The 19,146-nt window shown below is 46.7% G+C and overlaps 1 protein-coding gene across 3 annotated transcripts in view; it reads right to left on the bottom strand.

The window, feature by feature from the left end:
- The window catches only part of LOC147116775 (protein CBFA2T1-like), a 158,255-nt gene that overhangs the window by 123,131 nt on the left and 15,978 nt on the right, over positions 1-19,146 (bottom strand). The window contains exon 1 of one of the 3 annotated variants that reach the window (XM_085991955.1): positions 14,084-14,488. The exons of 1 other annotated variant lie outside the window; for it this stretch is intronic. The gene's annotated coding sequence lies outside the window, so the exon portion shown is untranslated. Of the gene's footprint in view, positions 1-9,916; positions 9,940-14,083; positions 14,489-19,146 lie in introns of those variants that run through there. One more of the 3 variants, XM_085991956.1, reaches the window with a different exon arrangement.

Raw genomic sequence — 19,146 nt, 5'->3', positions numbered from 1 at the left:
ACACAGTTCACATCCACGGCACAAACTATCATGTGTACGCCCCATTGTGAGGTCAGATGGTTTAGAAATATTTATGACACAAACAAATTGTAATAGAAGAAATTGAGGACAGATAAAGTGGCCTTACTGGGCTGTTTAAATCGGGGTTTACAATTTCACTACAAATATTGAATTTACGATACTGCATCAACCAACACAGTTCCTCGCCCCTTGGAGTCAGAACTCAGCTGACGATATCACCTGAAGCTGTTGCCTGAGGTGCTATCTGTCCTCATCAGCTTCTAAGCAGGGTTCAGGGACAATCTGTGCCAACTCATGGCCACCTCTGAAGGTGAAATCATCGAATCACAGAAATATACAGCACAGGAGGCCATTCGGCCCATCGTGTCTGTGCCGGCCGAAAAACAGCTATCCAGCCTAATTCCACTTCCCAGCTCTTGGTCCGTAGTCCTGTAGGTTACGGCACTTCAAGTGCATATCCAAGTACTTTTAAAATGCGGTGAGGGTTTCTGGGTGCACTGCCCTTTCCAGCAGAGAGTTCCAGACCCCCACCACCCTCTGGGTGAAAAAAGTTCTCAACTCTCCTCTAATCCTTCCAATTACTTTAAATCTGTGCCCCCTGGTTATTGACCTCTCTGCTAAGGGAAATAGGTCTCTCTATGCCCCACATAATTTTATACACCTCATCAAGTCGATGGATTGGCTGACAAGAGGGAAGTGCTGCCTCCCAAATTAGAATGACATGGAGCAAATGGTTTCCACTTGCACAACATCACGACACCTCAAACTGATGGCATCAGGGATCATGTGCTGGAACGTTCTAATTATTCCCACAGATCCCTTGGCTGCCGAGAGTCTCCAGAGATTTTTCAAGCTGTCAGGTGTGGTTTTGGTGTGAACACAATAGCTAGCTGAATGTAACTAGTGGAATCGGTAGATGTGGTGTATTTGGATTTTCAGAAGGCCTTCGATAAGGTCCCACACAAGAGGTTGATGAACAAAATTAGGGCACATGGAATTGGCGGTAATATACTCGCATGGATTGAGAATTGGTTAACAGACAGAAAACAAAGAGTAGGGGTAAACGGGTCTTTTTCAGGATGGCAGGCTGTGACTAGTGGGGTACCGCAAGGATCGGTGCTTGGGCCCCAGCTATTCACAATCTATATCAGTGATTTGGATGAGGGGACTAAATGTAACATTTGCAAATTTGCTGATGATACAAAGCTCGGTGTCTGTCAGTTGCGAAGAGGATGTGAAGAGGCTTCAAGGGGATCTAGACAGGCTCAGTGAGTGGGCGAGATCATGGCAGGTGAAATATAACATGGATAAATGTGAAGTTATCCACTTTGGTAGAAAAAACAGAAAGGCAGAGTAATTCCTAAATGGTGAAAGATTGGGGAATGCAGATGCTCAAAGGGACCTGGGTGTCCTTGTACATGAGTCACTGAAAGTGAATGTGCAGGTGCAGCAAGCCATTAGGAAGGCAAATGGTATGCTGCCTTCATTACAAGAGGATTTGACTACAGGAGTAAAGTCTTACTCCAATTATATAGGACCTTGGTGAGACCACACCTGGAGTACTGTGTACAATTTTGGTCTCCTTACCCAAGGAATGATATACTTGCCATAGAGGGAGTGCAACGAAGGTTCACGAGATTGATTCCTGGGATGGCGGGACTGTCGTATGAGAAGAGATTGAGTAAACTAGGCCTGTATTCTCTTGAATTCAGAAGAATGAGAGGGGATCTCATTGAAGCATACAAAATTATTACAGGGCTTGATAGGGTGGATGCTGGGAGAATGTTTCCCTTGGCTGGGGAGTCTAGAACCAGGGGCTACAGCCTCAGGATAAAGGGTAGGCCATTCAGGACTGAGATGAGAAGAAATTTCTTCACACAGAGGGTGGTGAATCTTTGTAATTCTCTACCCAGAGGGCTGTGGAGGCTCAGTCATTGGGTATATTCAAAACAGAAGTTGTGGTTAGTGGTTTGCTTACAGCAGCTATATACTGACTGCGGAGAATGGGCAGGGTGCAGGAAGGGGCCGTCCATGGGGAATGCTCGCGCCCTGCCCCGGCGTCACTTATTATGGGGGATAAGTCAGCCACACTGTAGGAGAGGGAGTGGGCACTGGTACAGTAATTGGAGTGCAATCACTCTGCATGGCTCTAATCGCTGGGGCAGGGTGAGATTCTGAGAAATCCTGTGGGATCGATCTCTGCTTTTCATCCTATTATGGTAATTATCATGAAAAATATTCAGCTTTATTTACAGCTCTATGGCATCAAATTCACCATTAACCCCGACTGGAAGGGGGGAGCGGCAGAACAGTACAAGAGCAGGAGTGCCTGCATGGGAGTGAGAATATCTGCCTGTGTGAGCATGTAAATATGTAAGAAATCACACACCAGGTTATAGTCCAACAGCTTTATTTGAAATCACAAGCTTTCGGAGCGCTGCTCCTTCGTCAGGTGAAGTGGAGAGATGCATAAAAACACAGCTTATATAGTCAGAGAATAATGTCAGATGTTTACAGGTAATCTTTCTAACTGCCATTTATCACACCTCGGCAGAGATAATCACAGCAATCAAAAGGTGTGAATGGTGTCCAAACAGGTCAGTCAGGAAAACATTACATCAAAGAACAATGAGGTGGGGTCACAAGGGGTCAAATGTTGCAGATGCTGGGGTCTGTATGAAAAACAAAAAAAGACAAAAAACATTTTTTTTGCTGGAAATCACAGCAGGTCCGGCCACATCTGTGTGGAGAGAACAAGCCAACGACGACTCGAGTCTGGATGACCCTACATCAGGTGGGGTTACATGTAGCGTGACATGAACCCAAGATCCCGGTTGAGGCCGTCCTCATGTGTGCGGAACTTGGCTATCAGTTTCTGCTCGACGATTTTGCGTTGTCGTGTGTCTCGAAGGCCGCCTTGGAGAATGCTTACCCGAAGATCGGAGGCTGAATGTCCTTGACTGCTGAAGTGTTCCCCGACTGGGAGGGAACACTCCTGCCTGGTGATTGTTGCGTGGTGTCCGTTCATCCGTTGTCGCAGTGTCTGCATGGTCTTGCCGATGTACCATGCTCCGGGGCATCCTTTCCTGCAACGTATGAGGTAGACAACGTTGGCCGAGTCACATGAGTATGTACCATGTACCTGATGGGTGGTGTCCTCACGTGTGATGATGGTATCTGTGTTGATGATCTGGCATGTCTTGCAGAGGTTGCTGTGGCAGGGTTGTGTGGTGTTGTGGTCGCTGTTCTCCTGAAAGCTGGGTAATTTGCTGCAAACAATGGTCTGTTTGAAGGCGAGTAGTGGAGGCGTGGGGATGGCCTTAGCGAGGTGTTCGTCGTCATCGATGACATGTTGAAGGCTGTGAAGAACATGGCGTAGTTTCTCCGCTCTGGTGAAGTACTGGACGACGAAGGGTACTCGGTTGGTTGTGTCCCGTGTTTGTCTTCTGAGGAGGTCTATGCGATTTTTCGCTCTGGCCCATCGGAACTGTCGATCGACGAGTCGAGCGTCATATCCCGTTCTTACGAGGGCGTCTTTCAGCATCTGTAGGTGTCCATCGCGTTCCTCCTCGTCTGAGCAGATCCTGTGTATTCGCAGGGCTTGTCCATAGGGGATGGCTTCTTTAACGTGGTTAGGGTGGAAGCTGGAGAAGTGGAGCATCGTGAGGTTGTCCGTGGGCTTGCGGTAGAGTGAAGTGCTGAGGTGTCCGTCTTTGATGGAGATTCGTGTGTCCAAGAATGAAACTGATTGAGGAGTAGTCCATGGTGAGTTTGATGGTGGGATGGAACTTGTTGGTGTTGGGGAACACTTCAGCAGTCAAGGACATTCAGCCTCCGATCTTCGGGTAAGCATTCTCCAAGGCGGCCTTCGAGACACACAACGCAAAATCGTCGAGCAGAAACTGATAACCAAGTTCCACACCCATGAGGACGGCCTCAACCGGGATCTTGGGTTCATGTCACGCTACATGTAACCCCACCTGACGTAGGGTCATCCAGACTCAAGTCGTCGTTGGCTTGTTCTCTCCACACAGATGCGGCCGGACCTGCTGTGATTTCCAGCAAAAAAAATGTTTTTTGTCTGTTTTTTTGTTTTTCATACAGACCCCGGCATCTGCAACATTTGACCCCTTGTGACCCCACCTCATTGTTCTTTGATGTAATGTTTTCCTGACTGACCTGTTTGGACACCATTTACACCTTGGATTGCTGTGATTATCTCTCTGCCAAGGTGTGATAAATGGCAGTTAGAAAGATTACCTGTAAACATCTGACATTATTCACTGACTATATAAGCTGTGTTTTTATGCATCTCTCCACTTCACCTGACGAAGGAGCAGCGCTCCGAAAGCTTGTGATTTCAAATAAAGCTGTTGGACTATAACCTGGTGTGTGATTTCTTACATTTGTCCACCCCAGTCCAACACCGGCATCTCCACACCATGTAAATATGAGCATGTACATGTATATGAACATGTATGAGTGTGCGTTCTGTATGAGTGTGCGTTCTGTATGAGTTCTGACGAAGGGTCATCGACCTGAAACATTAACTCTGTTTCTCTCTCCACAGATGCTGCCTGACCTGCTGAGTGTTTCCAGCATCTTCTGCTTTTGTATGAGTATGCGTGACTGTGTGTACAAGTGTGTTATTCCCAAGAAGCTAGGGCACCAGAAAGGTCGGGGCAACATTTCTGGGCTCAACCAGGTGCCAACTTCTTTGCTTCAGGCCACAACTGTTATGTACAATAAAGCGGACCCTCCCAGAGTACAGCACCTCTCTACACAAGACGCAGACCAGGACACACAGCTCCCATATTCCACAGTGCTCGATGCTCTGATACATAAAACCCAACAACTCCCCCTGAAGGCGGAGTACACTGGGTTGGACATTCTCTGTTACCTCACCCAAGTCCCTATTCTTCATGTATGAACCTGGACAGCAAGTGCTGGCGGTATATTCCACCAGTGGGGCAGGTCAGAGCTAAACCTGACCCTATCCTTACCGAACACCCATACACAGATCACTGGATCGCGATCAGGAACCCTGACTGATTATTCCCCACTCTAACCCAGGGGATTGAGGCCAATTTTAGGGCCCCACCCTGGGCTGGGATCAACAAACAGCACAGACATGGGGACGCCCCTGATCTGTACGGCTCAGTACCTCTCTGGTGGCACTTTTACCCACTGAGTTTCGGGGTGCTCACCAGCACTGCTATTTCTCGCTGATCACCACATAACTTCACAGGAAACGGGTAGGTTTGTACATTCCGACTGCGCGCTAGAGCGTACCATCAAGCACTCACCGGCAAACACGTTACTGCAAAATTCTCTGGTGGGATCACTCCCGGCCCTTTCATACAGTGACATACAGTTCGCAATCCCTGCCTTTACTCTGTCAGGATGGTCAGCAGTCCTTACTCAGGGTCGGGGTGGCAACTTTACAACAGAAACTAAATAAAAACTGGCAAAAAGAAATGAATCTGCAACTCCGGAGTTGAGTAAATCTTACTCCCTGCAGTGAACCAGCTGTTTAACTCATTTCTGACCGGCTTCCCAGAGCAGCTCGTGCTGGAGGAGGCCGAGTTTCTGGCCAAGCCTTTTGCTGAAGGAGTTGGTGGGTGTGCTGTGGGTGGAGATGCACTCTGTGCCACAGGGGAAGCGGCAGGCCTGTGCTGAGTGATAAAGCTCCGAGACACGGCAGCAGTTTCCCAGCCAGGAACCAGCTGTGACCAAACCCATCGTTTCTTCCCCTCCTGTAATTCCGGCACTAGCTTCCCCAACTTCCCCCTCGACAGAATCTAGTGTCAGTGCTGCGGTACCTGCCCAGTATCATAGGCGTAGGTCCAGAGCAAACAGTGAGAGACCACCCCACCCCCTACCACCGAAGCTCGCGGTCATGGAGGGCATTATTGAACAGGGTTAGGTGCACAGATTCAAACCAATTAAACACTGGTTTATTCATCCCTCAAATCACTGGTGAGAAAATAGCAAGATAAAAGCAGATGTCAACAACAGGACAGGGCCGGAGCCGAGCACTTCCCTTTACAGTGCATACAAAAGGGAGAAGTACATGGAGGATAGGTCTGTTGGTTCCAAGGCGAACTTGTTAATTGTGCTAATCTCAGGAATCTGCTACTGAGCCAGGCAGGAACTCTGCTGCCTAGATCCTAAATCGCATCAAGTCCCATTCACCCATCACCCCCTGTTCTTGCTGACCTGCAGTGGCTCCTGGTCCAGCTACACCTCAAATTTAAAATTCTCATCCTTGTGTTCAAATCCCTCCGTGGCCTGTAACCTCCTCCAGCCCTCAACCTTTCGAGATCACTGCGCTCCTCCAATTCTGGCCTCTTGCGCTTCTGTAATTTTCATCGCCCCACCATTGGCAGTTGTGCCTTCAGCTGCCTCGGCCCCAATCTCTGGAATTCTCTCCCTAGCCTCTTTTAAGACGCTCCTTAAAACCTACCTCTTTGACCAAGTTTTTGGTCACCTGTGTGGCTCGGTGTCAAATTTTGACTGATATTTGCTCCTTGTGAAGCATCTTGGGATGTTTTCCTATGTTGAAGGCGCTATATAAATGCAAACTGTTGACGTCGTTGTTGAAGACACTTATTATTCAGTTTGAGACCGATGAAGACAAAGCTGATCGAGTTTGTTCTTGGAACAATTGTGTTCAAATAGTTAATGAAACCTCCAAGAAATGCTGATGCTCCTGAAATTGACTGTGAATAGTACAAAAACATCACAGCAGGAAGAAAGAAGACTGCCCGTCCTGTCAATGGTGTTAAAAAGCAGAGAATGCAACCATTCCTCAACCCAGTGTCCAAAGTCCAGAAATTGGAACCAAGGCAAACAGCAGCGAGATACTGTAGGTGACGTGACGGTGATTCGGGGGAAGATTGCAGTCCCATGCTTGAAGTTGTTGGATCTATAGAAGACCAATTATTATGCTAATAAATTACATGCCAACATGCTCATGAGCAAGGAAGTTAGATTTCAGTCAGTCTGTCAATGTTTGGTCTGACAATGAATAGCTGAGACTGTTTGATGATGCAAGTGGCAAAAAACGTCAGGATTCTAACTCTTCACTGCTCATGTTCAACAAAATGGAAATTAAGCCATTGGGGAGAGCAGAGTCAATGCTGGAATCTCCAAGAGCAAATCCAGCATCGAGTTCCAGACAGTGCCAAATGGATATAGACCTGTTCTGGGGGCTAGAGCCATTCAACAGATGCAACTTGTGACAGTGAATTATTGGATTATTACAATGGGGAATTCATCAAAATTCACAAGATCTAGTGCCCCAGTACCAGGATACCTTCCAAGGAGAGACGAAGTTAGAAGACACAATGGCCCAGAAATTCGGGTCGGGGGCTTCCCGCGGGTGTAAGCCCCCGACCTGCACTTACCTAGCGCACTCAGCCGTTGAGCTGTGGGCCCCCGTGGAATTCCGATCCTGGGCCTGCTCCAGCTGCCAGCGCGCTGTGCTTGCGTATCCCAGGGGCGCAGTTAGTTCGATGCGTCCCCTGGGATCACGTGGGCCATGGAGAGCCAATCGGAGCAGGGAATGCCCGTTCATAAGTTTGACAGGAAGGACTGTCAAAACTTATAAATACTACGGGCCCCAAAACATCACTAAATCTTCAAATAATTTTTTTTTTTTTTTTTTAAATCACATTTTTTAAATAAACTATAAATTACATGAAATAACTATTTTAAACAATAATTTAAATTTTTGAAAAAAATAATTTTATTTTCTAACGGGGCTAAAAATAAACTTACCTTTCTTTAAAGTATTTAAAAATAATAAACCTGTGGAAAAAATGTTCTAATGTTAATTAATTCACCACTTACCTTGTAAAAAGCAGGCCTTGCGACTGCTTTTTAAATGTGCAACTTCTGGAGACTTACCTTCCCGAGAAAACCTGCAAGAAAAACCTAAGTTCGATGCGCACGCCCAGCCTCTCCCGTGCACGCGTTCGAACTCTGAACCCCTTCGTTCAGCGGAACGGAAGTGCCGGTTTCCCGCGCATGCGCAGTGCATGCAGGAAACCGGCACTTCTATTGGGCCTACGGGTGAGTACCCCGTGCGTACTCACCCGTGGAGACCCGAAGTTCTGGGCCATGGTGCGTTCAAACTAATCCCACGGTCTTACCTATGGTTGCCAACCAGAAAGTTACCTCTAGCTGTAAAGGAACTTGTTGAGAAACATAGAAGGTAGGAGCAGGAGTCGGCCATCCAGTCTCTCGAGCCTGCTCCGCCATTCAATGAGATCATGGCTGATCATCCAAATTCAGTACCCGGTCCCTGCTTTCTCCCCATATCCCTTGATTCCTTTAGCCTTAAGAAATATATCTAACTCCTTCTTGAATATATTTAATGAATTGGCCTCAACTGCCTTCTGTGGTAGAGAATTCCACAGGTTCACCACTCTCGGGGTGAAGAAATTCCTCCTCATCTCTGTCCTAAATGGCTTACCCCTTATCCTTAGGCTGTGACCCCTGGTTCTGGACTCTCCCGCCATTGGGAACATCCTTCCTGCATCTAGTCCTGTTAGAATTTTATAAGTTTCAATGAAATACCCTCTCATTCTTCTAAACTCTAGTGAATATAAGCCCAATCGACCCAATCTCTCCTCATATGTCATTCCTGCCATCCCAGGTATCAGTCTGGTGAATCTTCGCTGCACTCCCTCCATGGCAAGAACATCCTTCCTCAGATAAGGTGACCAAAACTGCACACAATACTCAAGGTGTGGTCTCACCAAGGCCCTGTACAACTGCAGCAAGATATCCTTGTTCCTGTACTCGAATCCTCTCGCTACTAAGGCCAACATACCATTTGCCTTCTGAACCGCCTGCTGCACCTGCATGCTTACCTTCAGCGACTGGTGCACAAGGACACCCAGGTCTCGTTGCACTTCCCCTTCTCCCAATCTATTGCCGTTCAGATAATAATCTGCCTTCCTGTTTTTTGCCACCGAAGTGGATAACCTCGCATTTATCCACATTATACTGCATCTACCATGCATCTGCCCAAATCATACTGGAGTTCTCTGCATCCTCCTCACAGCACACACGTCCACCCAGCTTTGTGTCGTCTGTAAACTTGGAGATATTACATCTAGGGTCCTAGCACCGATCCCTGTGGTACCCCACTAGTCACCGCCTGCCACTCGGAAAAAGACCCGTTTATTCCAACTCTTTGCTTCCTATCTGCCAACAAGTTCTCTATCCAAGTCAGTACCTTACCCCCAATGCCATGTGCTTTAACTTTGCACACTAATCTCTTATGCGGGACCTTATCGAAGCCTTCTGAAAATCCAAATACACCACATACACTGGTTCTCCCTTATCTATTCTACCAGTTACATCCTCAAAAAACTCCAGTAGATTATTCAAGCACGATTTACCTTTTGTAAATCCATGTTGGCTTTGTCCGATCCCATCAAGGACATTAGTGAGATTTTTGACAGGAACAGGAGTTACTCATTCAGCCCCTCAAGCCTGTTCCGCCATTCAATTAGATCACAGCTGATCTGTATCTTAACTACATTTATCTTTGCTCCATAACCCTTGATACCCTTACCCAACAAAAAATCTATTGATCGTCTTGAAAATTTCACTTAGCCTCCAGCAGGAACCAGTGTCCCAACCAACTGGGTCTCCTCAATGATGGGGTGATGAAAGGAAATGATATAGTGCACCTGTGCATCAATCCAAAACCACTTAAAGCCCTCAAACGGAATCACAACCCACTTCAAATCACACAAGATCTTGTGCCCAAACTAGTGACAGCGAAGCCATTCATAGTCATGGCATAGAGAATGATGGAAGGATTGACTCTACTGATTAATTTTTCAACGCCATTTGAAAGATGTAGATGTGCACACACCTTTTGGAATCTCTCCAGCTCCTGAGTAATTTCAGCGAAGACCTGAGGAGGGAGTTGAAAGTTTGAAACTAGTCACTGTCATTGTGGATGGTAATTTAGTCAATAGTACAGACTAACAGGACTACGACCAGAAACTGGAAGTCCAGTTGAAGTGGTGTCAACAAAAAAGTTATCAAATGACTAAGGATAAAATAAGGTTCAAGGAACAGCAAGCAAACCATTTAAGCCACAGACTCTACGAATGGACCACAACCAGATCCTGCTGAAGTTGAAGCAGTGGTTACAATGCTTTCTCCCACCAATAAACAAGATATCCAGAGAATTCCTGGAATGACTAACTATTTGCATCAATTTGTTCCAAAATTATCAGATGTAACAGCTCTTCACCAGGATCTACTGAAGTCATGGGATGGATTTTTGTCCCTATTGTTAAGCATCGCCTGGACGGAGCACAGGAAGGGAAATCTGGCAGGGAGGGATTAGATTGAACCCACCTGATTGTCCATCCATTGAAAATATTGGAAGGAAAATCCGTCGTGTTCTGTAAGGGGTGTGCGACCCTCCCCACCAGTCTCTGCTCTCCCCCAGACAAGCCTCAACACCCCAGCAGGAATGATAAAAACCTACTCCACTGATTTTACATGGGACCATCAGCAGCATACGGGTCTGAATGAGGCAATGATCATCATCTTAAGCACCAGTACTTCAATGTCAATAATGATGTGCTTCTACAGTGCAAAAGAGGACTTGGAGCATGTTTCATGTAAGACGGGCAACTGCAGCCTACGCCTCAAGATCTCGAACTGAAACAGAGGTAAATTGTGTTCTGAACAATACATTGAAAATCACTGGAAAGTGATGACAAACTCGTTTTTGTAAAAGGGTCTTACCAGTGCACCCAAAAGGTTTCCAGAACATTCACAGTAAGAGGAGGAAAGCAGGCCAGAAATTCCAAAGAAACTAATATTGAATCAGGAACAGGGACTCAATAAAATTAACGTAAGTAAAATAACAGTAATGAAGAAAATAATGGCACTAAAGAGCGACAAATCCCCAGAACCAGATGGTTTCCATCGCAGGGTTCTAAAAGGAAGTAGGTGAGCACATTGGAAGATTATAGTTAGGGCATCTGCAAAGTTCTCTCGATTCAGGAATCGTTCCTTTAGATTGGAAAATTGCACAAGTCACTCCGCTTTTTAAGAATGGCGAGAGAGGAAAACCAGGGAATTCTAGACCAGTTAGCCTAACATCTGTTGTTGGGAAATTGCTAGAGTCTATAATTAAGGATAGGGTGACTGAACACCTTGAAAATTTTCAGTTGATCAGAGAGAGCCAGCATGGATGTGTGAAAGGCAGGTCATGCCCGACAAACCTGATTGAATTATTTGAAGAGGTGACCAAAGTAGTGGACAGGGGAATGTCTATGGATGTTATTTATATGGACTTCCAGAAGGCATTTGATAAAGTCCCACATAAGAGACTGTTATCTAAGGTAGAAGCACACAGAATTGAGGGCAAATTATTGACCTGGTTAGGAAATTGGCTGAGCGGCAGGAGACAGTGATTAGGGATAATGGGCAGGTACCCTGTACTCTAATTGGCAGGAGGTGACTAGTGGTGTCCCGCAAGGATCTGTGTTGGGGCCTCAACTATTCACAATATTTATTAACGACTTAGATAATGGCATAGAAAGTCATATATCCAAATGTGCCGATGACACAAAGATAGGCGGCATTGTAGGCAGTGTAGATGGAAGCATAAAATTACACAGGGATAGACAGATTCAGTGAATGGGCAAAACTGTGGCAAATGGATTTCAAAGTAAGTAATTGTGAGATCATCCACTTTGGACCTAAAAAGGATAGAACAGGGTACTTTCTAAATGGTGAAAAGTATAAAAAAAGTGGATGTCCAGAGACTTGGGGGTTCAGGTACATAGATCATTAAAATGTCATGAACATGTCATGAACAGGTACAGAAAATAATCAAAAAGGCTAATAGAATGCTGGCCTTTATATCTAGAGGACTAGAGTACAAGGGGGTAGAAGTTATGCTGCAGCTGTACAAAGCCCTGGTTAGACCACACCTGGAGCACTGTGAGCAGTTCTGGGCACCACACCTTAGGAAGGATATATTGGCCTTGGAGGGAGTGCAGCGTAGGTTTACCAGAATGTTACCCGGACTTCAAGGGTTAAGTTACGAGGAGAGATTACACAAACTAGGGTTGTATTCCCTAGAATTTAGACAGTTAAGGGGTGATCTGATCGAAGTTTTCAGGATATTAAGGGGAAGGGGAACTGATAGGGTAGATAGAGAGAAACTATTTCCGCTGGTTGGGGATTCTAGGGCTAGGGGGCAGAGTCTAAAAATTAGAGCCAGACCTTTCAGGAGTGAAATTAGGAAACACTTCTACACACAAAGGGTGGGAGAAGTTTGGAACTCTCTTCCGCAAACGGCAATTGATGCTAGATCAATTGTTAATTTTAAATCTGAGATTAATAGCTTTTTGTTAACCAAAGGTATTAAGAGATATGGGGCAAAGGTGTGTACGAAAGGCTGATATTTCGTAGACGAGAATCATATGTATAACTTCAAGTGTATCCATTGACCAAATAATATTACCCATAATTACTCCTGGGTAACTAGAAAACTTGTTCAAAATGTAGCTGCGGACAGTCAATAGCAGGTTTGATAACAAACAGCCCCAGACTGCGAGTGAAGGTTAAATCATTAAATAACATATTATGATGCTAAGTAGAAATTAGAATTCGCTTAACAAAACTAATTGCAACAATATTTAAAGAATAATTAGTATAAGGACATAAAATGAGAGAGATCATGGAAGTTAAGGTATTTATCTGGTCAATTAAAGTGAGATAGTTTGGCTACCTCAAGACTAGTGAAACAGCGCTGATATGGGCCCTTGGTATAAAGGCCTTGTACCAGGGAAGCTAGAAATGAAAGCGATAAAGTAAATTCCAATGGGGTGAAAAACTATAAACAAGATAACACTGAACATGGCAAAGTTGGTGGATAAATACTGGAAAGGCGGGATGCTACCTTAGTCCGAGTGACAATGGTAGTTTGACCATTAGAACCAATTAAAAAGGTGATTTTGTTAAAGACCATATATGGACACTGGCCAAACCAACTTTTGATAAAAGGGTTAAAACCTCGATACCCAAAGAACAACTTCACAGACGTACTGCGAGAACAAAGGAACAGACTTAAGACGACATCATCTGTGTCCGAGAGGTTCCAGAGACCTCGGGCTGCGAGCTACTCGTTAAAACTATCGCCTAATATTAAGCTGTATGCTTAATAAATCTTGATCTATTGCTCAAACATACTGGCTGCTGCCTATTGGTGTCTTGTCCAAGAACTCAGAGAGCATTAAGATCTTACAAATGGGTAGATGGAGTTAGATCGCAGATCAACCATGATCTCATTGAATGGCGGAACAGGCTTGAGGGGATGAATGGCCTCCTCCTATTCCTATGTTCCAGAGAAGGACGCCACATCTTCAAAAATACTAATTTAAAGTCGTCTACAAAGAGGCGAGAGATGTTTCTTGCTGATATGCTGAGCAGAGCATATGCACTAACTCGCACCAAGTCCCGCTCATCAATCATCCCTGTGCTCACTGATCAATATTGACACCCAGTCTAGCAACGCCTCGATTTTACAATTCTCAGCCTGGTTTTCAAATCCCTCCATGGTCTCACCTCTCCCCAACTCTGTGACCTCCCCCAGCCCTACAACTCTCCAAGATCTCTGCGATCCTCTAATTCTGGTCTCTTGCACATCCCTGATTATAATCACTCCACCATTGGCGGCCGTGCCTTCAGCTGCCGAGGCCCTAAGCTCTGGGATTCCCTCCCTAAACCTCTCCGCCTCTCTTTCCTCCTTTAAGATGCTCCTTAAAACCGACTCTTTGTCCAAGCTTTTGGTCGCCTGTCCTAATGTTTCTTTATGTGGCTCGGTGTTAAATTTTGTCCAAGTACGCTCCTCTGAAGCGCCTTGGGACACTTTACTACATTAAAGGCACTATATAAATGCAAGTTGTTGTTGCAGTATGAACAGAAAGGTTGACAATGAGACAGTCATGTCAACTCATTCACGTTTGGACGCACAGAGATCAAACTATCAATAAGCTGCAATATTTACCTGTATTTTAGGATGGAATGCCAGAGATTAAGCAGTCGATGACGCTCCGAGAGATTAAGCAGTCGATGACGCTCCGAGAGATTAAGCAGTCGATGACGCTCCGAGAGATTAAGCAGTCGATGACGCTCCGAGAGATTAAGCAGTCGATGACGCTCCGAGAGATTAAGCAGTCGATGACGCTCCGAGAGATTAAGCGGTCGATGATGCTCCGAGAGATTAAGCGGTCGATGACGCTCCGAGAGATTAAGCGGTCGATGACGCTCCGAGAGATTAAGCGGTCGATGATGCTCCGAGAGATTAAGCGGTCGATGACGCTCCGAGAGATTAAGCGGTCGATGACGCTCCGAGAGATTAAGCAGTCGATGACGCTCCGAGATTAAGCAGTCGATGACGCTCCGGGAGATTAAGCAGTCGATGACGCTCCGAGATTAAGCAGTCGATGACGCTCCGAGATTAAGCAGTCGATGACGCTCCGAGATTAAGCAGTCGATGACGCTCCGAGATTAAGCAGTCGATGACGCTCCGAGATTAAGCAGTCGATGACGCTCCGAGATTAAGCAGTCGATGACGCTCCGAGATTAAGCAGTCGATGACGCTCCGAGATTAAGCAGTCGATGACGCTCCGAGATTAAGCAGTCGATGACGCTCCGAGATTAAGCAGTCGATGACGCTCCGAGATTAAGCAGTCGATGACGCTCCGGGGGATTAAGCAGTCGATGATGCTCCGGGAGATTAAGCAGTCGATGACGCTCCGGGAGATTAAGCAGTAGATGATGCTCCGGGAGATTAAGCAGTAGATGATGGTCCGAGAGATTAAGCAGTAGATGACGCTCCGAGATTAAGCAGTCGATGACGCTCCGAGATTAAGCAGTAGATGATGCTCCGGGAGATTAAGCAGTAGATGATGGTCCGAGAGATTAAGCAGTAGATGATGCTCCGGGAGATTAAGCAGTCGATGACGCTCCGAGATTAAGCAGTCGATGACGCTCCGGGGGATTAAGCAGTCGATGATGCTCCGGGAGATTAAGCAGTCGATGACGCTCCGAGATTAAGCAGTCGATGACGCTCCGGGGGATTAAGCAGTCGATGACGCTCCGAGATTAAGCAGTCGATGATGCTCCGGGAGATTAAGCAGTAGATGATGCTCCGGGAGATTAAGCAGTAGATGATGGTCCGAGAGATTAAGCAGTAGATGACGCTCCGAGATTAAGCAGTCGATGACGCTCCGGGGGATTAAGCAGTCGATGATGCTCCGGGAAATTAAGCAGTAGATGATGGTCCGAGAGATTAAGCAGTCGATGATGCTCCGGGAGATTAAGCAGTTGATGACGCTCCGAGAGATTAAGCAGTCGATGATGCTCCGAGAGATTAAGCAGTCGATGATGCTCCGGGAGATTAAGCAGTCGATGACGCTCCGAGATTAAGCAGTCGATGACGCTCCGGGGGATTAAGCAGTCGATGATGCTCCGGGAGATTAAGCAGTAGATGATGGTCCGAGAGATTAAGCAGTAGATGATGGTCTGAGTGTTGAGATTAACAATTAGCAAAAGATGATGAGAGAAGCGCAGCCACAGACTGCAACAATTTCAACAGGAGAGAAGAGCCCAACTTACAGGCTGGACTGATACTCGAGGGCGATCACTTAGCTCGAGCACTCTGGATGAGAGAAGAGGTAAAGTGCAAAGATGGGGGTGAGGCAGTGTAATGGTTATGTTGCTGGACTCACAACACAGAGAAGCTGAGTTTAAAACCCACCACGGCAATTTGAGAATTTGAATTCAGTTAAAAGCAAATTTGGAAATAAAAAGATGCTATCAATAAAAAAGTGACCATGAAGCTATGCTCCAACAGCCCAACTGATTCACTAACGTCCTGCTGTCTTTACCCGGTCTGGCCTTTATCCAACTCCAATCCCACAATTATTGGCTTTGAACGGCTCTCTGAAGTGGCTCAGCAAGCCACACAATTGCAGCAAGCTGCTAGGGATAATCAGGATGGGCAATTAATCCAGAGAATGAATTTTTTAAAAATCATTCAAGCCACATCGGAATCCAAGATTGCCTTAGGAGAACGAGACAATTGATTTACTGCCCCCTGATGAACAAGGTCAGAGACATCTATATCTCGGTCTGATATACTCCAGCAATTTCAAGCCAAACAGCAAAAGGAACCAAATATCAAAGTCCTGGGGAAAACAGGGTACGATCTGTTTGAAATGGACGTAAGAAACTATCGCATTTAAGTTAAGGCACATGGGATTGGGGGTAAGGTACTGACTTGGATAGAGAACTGGTTGGCAGACAGGAAACAAAGAGTTGGAATAAACGGGTCTTTTTCCGAGTGGCAGGCAGTGGCTAGTGGGGTACCGCAGAGATTGGTCCTTGGACCCCAGCTATTCACAATATATATTAATGATCTAGACAAGGGAACTAGATGTAATATCTCCAAATTTGCAGATGACACAAAGCTGGGTGGGCGTGTGTGTTGTGAGGAGGATGCCGAGAAACTCCAGTATGATTTGGACAGGTTGGGTGATTGGGCAAAAGCATGGCAGATGCAATATAATGTGGATAAATGCGAGGTTATCCACTTTGGTGGCAAAAACAGGAAGGCAGATTATCTGAATGGCAATAGATTGGGAGAAGGGGAAGTGCAACGAGACCTGGGTGTCCTTGTGCACCAGTCGCTGAAGGTAAGCATGCAGGTGCAGCAGGCGGTTAAGGCGGCAAATGGTATGTTGGCCTTCGTAGCGAGAGGGTTCGAGTACAGGAACAAGGATGTCTTGCTGCAGTTATACAGGGCCTTGGTGAGACCACACCTTGAGTATTGTGTGCAGTTTTGGTCGCCTTATCTGAGGAAGGATGTTCTTGCCATGGAAGGAGTTAAGCGAAGATTCACCAGGCTGATACCTGGGATGGCAGGAATGACGTATGAGGAGAGATTGTGTCGATTGGGCTTATACTTGCTGGAATTTAGAAGAATGAGAGGGGATCTCATTGAAACTTATAAAATTCTAACAGGACTAGACAGACTAGATGCAGGAAGGATGTTCCCGATGGCGGGGGAGTCCAGAACCAGGGGTCACAGTCTAAGGATAAGGGGTAATCCATTTAGGACAGAAATGAGGAGGAATTTCTTCACCCAGAGAGTGGTGAACCTGTGGAATTCTCTACCACAGAAGGCAGTGGAGGCCAATTCATTAAATATATTGAAGGAGGAGTTAGATATATTTCTTAAGGCTAAAGGGATCAATGGATATGGAGAGCAGGCAGGAACAGGGTACTGAATTTGGATGATCAGCCATGATCTCATTGAATGGCGGAGCAGGCTCGAGGGGCCGAATGGCCTACTCCTGCTCCTATCTTCTATGTTTCTATGCATTTGTTCTGGCCATTGCTTCATTAATCGCAGTCCGAGCAGAGATGAAAGCTGGTTTAATACACCGTGGTATTCCAATTTTTATTCTTTATTCATTCTCGGAATGTAGAGTCGCTGACGAGGCCGGTATTTATTGCCCATCCCATGTTGCCCTGAGACGGTGGGTCTGTCTTAGTGAACCATTGGTAGCGGTTTGGTGCAACTGAGCGTCTCGTTAGGCCACTTCAGCAGGCAGTTAAGAGTCAACCACATTGGTGTGCGACTGGAGTCATATGTAGACCCAGACCGGGTAAGGACGGCAGGTTTCCTCCTCGAAGGACATCAGTGAACCAGGTGGGTTTTTGCGACAATCCGACAGCTTCATGGTCACTTTTACTGACACCAGCTTTTATTTCTAGATGTTTAAATTTTATTTTTTAAACTGAATTCAATTTCTCAAACTGCCATGGTGGGATTTGAACGCATGTTCTCGGGATTGTTATCCAGTAAATGAGGCAATCGAACACAACTTAGCTCAATGGAATTCCAATAGTTTGCACAATCTAAACTCACTCACATCACCAGTGCCCCAAAGCATCCAGTCAGGTGGCAATGCAGAGAAGTTTTGGTGAAAATTGCAAAGGCCCTTACCTCGTTCTCTCTGACCGGTACAAACGCACCAAGTGAGATACTGCAGATCACCAGCTCAAAAACTATTGGCAGGCGAACCAAGACATTCATCCCTAAAGCAAACCAGCCTCTGAAACTGAGGCCAGGCATTGATGTAAAAGAGAAGTTATACCTTCATCAAGCCAAAAGGACCCAGCTCTACAATAAAGGCACCAAACAGCTTGATAAATCTACAGAAGGAGAAATTGAAAGATTTCAGCCAACGGGAAAGGAGAGCAGAAGTGTAACAGGGAATGGGTAGCAGATCCACTGGAAATGGGAAGGTGTCTGGGAGGAGGTACTGATGGAAAAGGTCCCAACAGTACAAATAACCAGCTGGCTGCACTAACAACTAGGAGTAGGAGAGCAGTGTAGAGGCCGGGGACAGGGTGCCACTCCATGCAGGCCGGGGACAGGGTGCCACTCCATGCAGGCCGGGGACAGGGTGCCACTCCATGCAGGCCGGGGACAGGGTGCCACTCCATGCAGGCCGGGGACAGGGTGCCACTCCATGCAGGCCGGGGACAGGGTGCCACTCCATGCAGGCCGGGGACAGGGTGCCACTCCATGCAGGCCGGGGACAGGGTGCCACTCCATGCAGGCCGGGGACAGGGTGCCACTCCATGCAGGCCGGGGACAGGGTGCCACTCCATGCAGGCCGGGGACAGGGTGCCACTCCATGCAGGCCGGGGACAGGGTGCCACTCCATGCAGGCCGGGGACAGGGTGCCACTCCATGCAGGCCGGGGACAGGGTGCCACTCCATGCAGGCCGGGGACAGGGTGCCACTCCATGCAGGCCGGGGACAGGGTGCCACTCCATGCAGGCCGGGGACAGGGTGCCACTCCATGCAGGCCGGGGACAGGGTGCCTTATTAAGGGGCAGGTAGAAGGGAGTCCCCCTGCCATACCAGATCCCTTACCAAGTCTCTGTGCTAACTCTATTCTATACTTGTACACTCAGGTTAAGAGAAACAAGCGTTAGAAGCATTTTGGAATTTGTAGGGGGTTAGTTGGGGGAACTGCCATGCTAAAAGAC

The sequence above is a fragment of the Somniosus microcephalus genome, chromosome 6, assembly GCF_052327205.1.
Source record: "Somniosus microcephalus isolate GS21.2 chromosome 6, FLI_Smic_1.0, whole genome shotgun sequence".
Taxonomy (NCBI): domain Eukaryota; kingdom Metazoa; phylum Chordata; class Chondrichthyes; order Squaliformes; family Somniosidae; genus Somniosus; species Somniosus microcephalus.
Note: the sequence above shows the minus strand (reverse complement) of the source record. Positions and strands in the feature narration are given on the sequence as shown.